Source organism: Herpailurus yagouaroundi, unplaced genomic scaffold (assembly GCF_014898765.1).
Source record: "Herpailurus yagouaroundi ecotype Mexico unplaced genomic scaffold, PumYag 139, whole genome shotgun sequence".
NCBI lineage: Eukaryota > Metazoa > Chordata > Mammalia > Carnivora > Felidae > Herpailurus > Herpailurus yagouaroundi.
The window spans coordinates 33214485-33218404 of NW_024412394.1; the positions used below are offsets into that span (position 1 = coordinate 33214485).

The 3920-nt window shown below is 39.7% G+C and overlaps 1 long non-coding RNA gene across 2 annotated transcripts; it reads right to left on the reverse strand.

The window, feature by feature from the left end:
• Positions 1–320: 320 nt before the first annotated feature.
• Positions 321–3123, reverse strand: LOC121029658 (uncharacterized). 2 transcript variants are annotated; one of them, XR_005789826.1, is made up of 3 exons: positions 2465–3123; positions 2124–2193; positions 321–711 (listed from the first exon to the last, which is right to left on the reverse strand). It is a non-coding gene; the product is annotated as an uncharacterized LOC121029658 (long non-coding RNA). The 2 variants fall into 2 exon arrangements; XR_005789827.1 differs by lacking the exon at positions 321–711 and adding an exon at positions 1858–2005.
• Between the last annotated feature and the right edge of the window lie 797 nt (positions 3124–3920).

Sequence of the window (3920 nt, forward strand, 5' to 3'; positions counted from 1 at the left end):
TTATATGTATATTCTGTGTATTCCAATGTAGTATATTCTAATGTAAATATAATTGTATTTTCTTTCTAGATTTCTTATCTATCTTAAGATCTCTCCCTTGACCAAAATTATACAAATATTCTTCTACATATTCTTCCATTTTTATTTTTATAGTTTTTACATTTTCTTCATATTAAGACTTCATTTAAAGCATTCAAATGTATCTTACACAAGATAACATCTTAGATTGGATGAAATATTTTTGATCATTTGAAAGCATTTTCAGGTCTTATATCACCTTCAGGTTGTTATTATGTGAATCGGTTGTCATTGATCTGTAATTATCTTTGTTGATAGAGTGCCAGGCCATGACCCTTTTAAGTGGCTGCACCAACTTTAAATTTACTTCTTATGCTTGTTCTGAACATTATGTCCTGGTTAATTGCCCATCCTTTGGAATTCTGACCCCATTAAATATTCTTCCATCTTCACCCTCACCTTTCACACTGGACTTTGTCCTCAGCATTGCTTTTCCAGCTATAACTTCTGGATTCCTAGAGCACTGTTTTCAAGATGTGATTCATGGACGATTCATCTTTTTCTTTCTTCTCCTCTGTTGCATGAGGCCTCCACACCCCAGCCTTGGACTAAAAGGCTCTGTGTCTGCATTCAGTGAAACCTCTCATTGCTGAATCTCCTGCTGTGTTTATTTAGGCTCCTCAGTCATTCAACCTTTTGGGGAGAGAGTCAGTCCTCTTAGGTGGTAATGATAACAGAGTACAAAAACCATCATCATTACCTCTTTTCCAAAGTTAAGGTTAAAAACCAACATCATAATACACTTTGAAAATTCTAGGAGTACTTAGATTACTGAGCAAGTTTCACAACTATTGGACTTTTCATGGGTCCTGAACTCCCAAGTGAACAGTTTGAAAGATTCTTGTTCATAAGTTTATTATTAACAAATAGGTAACTTTTAACATACCACACATAGTTTTACAGTTTGGTTACAGTTTGTGGTCTGGAAGCCACTAGCTGAAACTCTGAGATCCCATAGGAAATTACTACTTCATAGAGGTAAATTTTTTCCTAGAGGCCAGGATTCATTATATTTTAATGATTTGTCTTTTTGAAGATACCATAGTAGCAGTTTTTTTCTTACTGAAAATAAACTGAAGTTGTACAAAAGAAAATTATAAATGTTCATCAAGAAAAGAATAGTTAAATAAGTTATTTTTATTTGTGTAACGTAATCTCATACAACTATTAAATAAAAAATAGAAATCCAAGGTTGACATGTGGAAGATTAGCATGAAAAAATGGCAAAAAAAGAGAGCAGAGCACAGTGTTTACTTTGACGTTACAAATCCCAACCATACTCCAGAGTAAGGTTAGCTGTGTATCTATTTTGAATTCAGGTTGATCGGTGAATATTATTCATTTTGGGGGATGAACTGACAAAGGGGGCAGTGCTGTTGAGGATTCTATTTCCATGAGAATTTGAATACCTTTCCTAGGGTGGCAGGGTTGAATATGTTTATCATTGGTCCAAGTCACTGAGACTCACAATAAATATAGACAAGGGAGGATGAAGAGGGCATGGAACAGGGGTGGCATGTTGCCATTGGGAAGTTCACCAAATAGACATGATGAGAGCCATGGTACCTAAGCTATGTTCAGAGACACTGATAAAAGTTTGGGAAAGGGATGGGAGTAGACAGAGTAAGCATCTCTAGAGCTCATTTAGAGGTGGCAGAACTGGTGGCAGAACTGGCCTTGCAAGCTCGGGCGACCATCTCAAAACTCTTCATCTTCTCTCACAGACATATTAGGATATGGTTAGGATTATTCTGGATACTGTGATAGGATGCAGAGTAGGCTTATTAACACAATAGTGGGGTTTTTTTTCCTATGTGTGTGTTACATGGTCAGAGGGTGGCTTCCCTCTGTGGTCATTTACGAACCAAAGCTCCTTGTATGCTGTATCTTGACCATCTTGCAAGGCATCAAAGTTCATCGCAGCTAACTGACAGAATGAGGAAGAGAAAGCAAGAAGTCACTAGTTTCCTAAAATCTTGGGCCTGGAGGTGATCTGTGACCTCTATTCTCACTCTGTTGGTAAACCAAGTCATATATAGACTCACCTACATGTCAGTGGGGCTGGGAAACATAGTCTTTGTCTGGGTCCAGGTCTCCCAGGGACACATGTTCACTCTGAAAGAGAGGACAATACATTTTCATAGATTGGTAGCTCTTTTTCTCAAGTAGGCAAGAGGGAGAAAGTTTTGAAGAGGAAACTGAATTGGAAGGAGACAGCAGGCATTTCAATTTTGATTAAATGCTTATTGAGCTGCAGAGCTGGCAGAGCCATGCTGGTGGAACCCCTGAGACAGAAGATGAGGGAGAAATTGGGAGATCTTGATATATATATACACCACAGTTAGGGGGCTAAATGTGAATGTGAAGACTGTTGTCTTTTTCTCACCTGGTGATTTCATCAGGCAGAAACCTCACTGAAGCAACTGAATCATGAAGTGTGTGGCATCCTTGGTTTTGGATACATGGGAAGAAAATGGGGAAATGCTCCTAATCCATCAGAGGGCCCATGCGGCCACCTCAGGAGTTCCTTTGGCTCTGTAAGAAGGTACATAGAGGTTGGAGAAGAGTCAGGGACATGGAGCTGCTCAGGCAGCTGCTGGCCAGGCAAGAGGATTCCCCACTCAGATAGAAGTCTGAAGACAAAGATTGCTGGTGTAGCCAAAAGGGGGATATGGTTGACCCTTTCTGGAAGTTTCCTCAGTAAAGGAAGATATCAAGCTGAAGATGAAGAGTACCCCTAAGAAATCATGCACAGCATCTCTTCAGAAGCCATCATGTTGATAGAGACTTCAAAGAGTAGATTTGAGGGTTACCTTCTCCCATTAACAAGCAACCAACTATGCTGAACCCCAGCCATTTTTCTCTATTTCTTCTTCCCATATGACAGTTCATAGGAAAATAGTTGGGAGGAGTAAAAGAGAAGACCATGCCTCTTAAGAACTACAGATCCCACAGGCCAAAGACTGAACCTGACCTGTGGGGAAGGGAAAATATGAGTAGAATTTTAAGTGAGAAGAACTGAATGATGCTCTTTTACTATCTGAAAGGGACCAGAAAGCTACAAGGATTTTCTAGAGATACATGGGCTTAAAAAGGAAATTGTATAGATTATGGTTAGATACAATAATAGGAAAGAAACAAAACAAAATAAAACACCTCCCCTCAAAACCTGCATGTTATGTATGTCCCTATCAAGACCAGACTTGTTGAGTGAACTGGTTTCGTAAACACATAGGCGTAAAAGCTGGAAGTGAGGCTAGAACACACCATTCTCCTGCTGGAATTTGCACTGATTGACTCATAAGGGGCTCATTAATTAACTCATATCTGCCAACACATGTTTACCATGGGGTAGAGGTGGACCGTGTACCTGTTAAGCTTTGTAGCATTTTGGAGCCCGAGTGGTCTTGCTGTGGAGCAAGGAGGGGTAGGGGAGGGAGAGAAGGAGGATCCATTTTTCTCCCTCCAGGTGGCATTTAGAGTCCTGGGGTTGGTATGATTGGCTGAGAATTGCCCCTTGGAGCAGCAGAGACCAGGGAGAATTGGTAATCTAAGTATTTAGGAACCAGGAACTCCTGCATGAGCAGGTGAGGTCTTGGCAGTAAGGAAAATCAGTTTGTTGGGGAAAGCTGAAGATGTATGAGTTTCAAGGATGAATAATTAAGAGGAATATTTATTCATTTTTATTCAAAAATGTATTAAACATGTACAATGTGTTACACACTATGGTAAATGCTGGGAATGAAATTGAGAGGAAAATATCTAAGCTCTGCTGGGCTAAATTCATGAAAAACAAATACAGGGAGCTTTAAACAGGCACTTGATCTGGTCTGAGGGTGGAA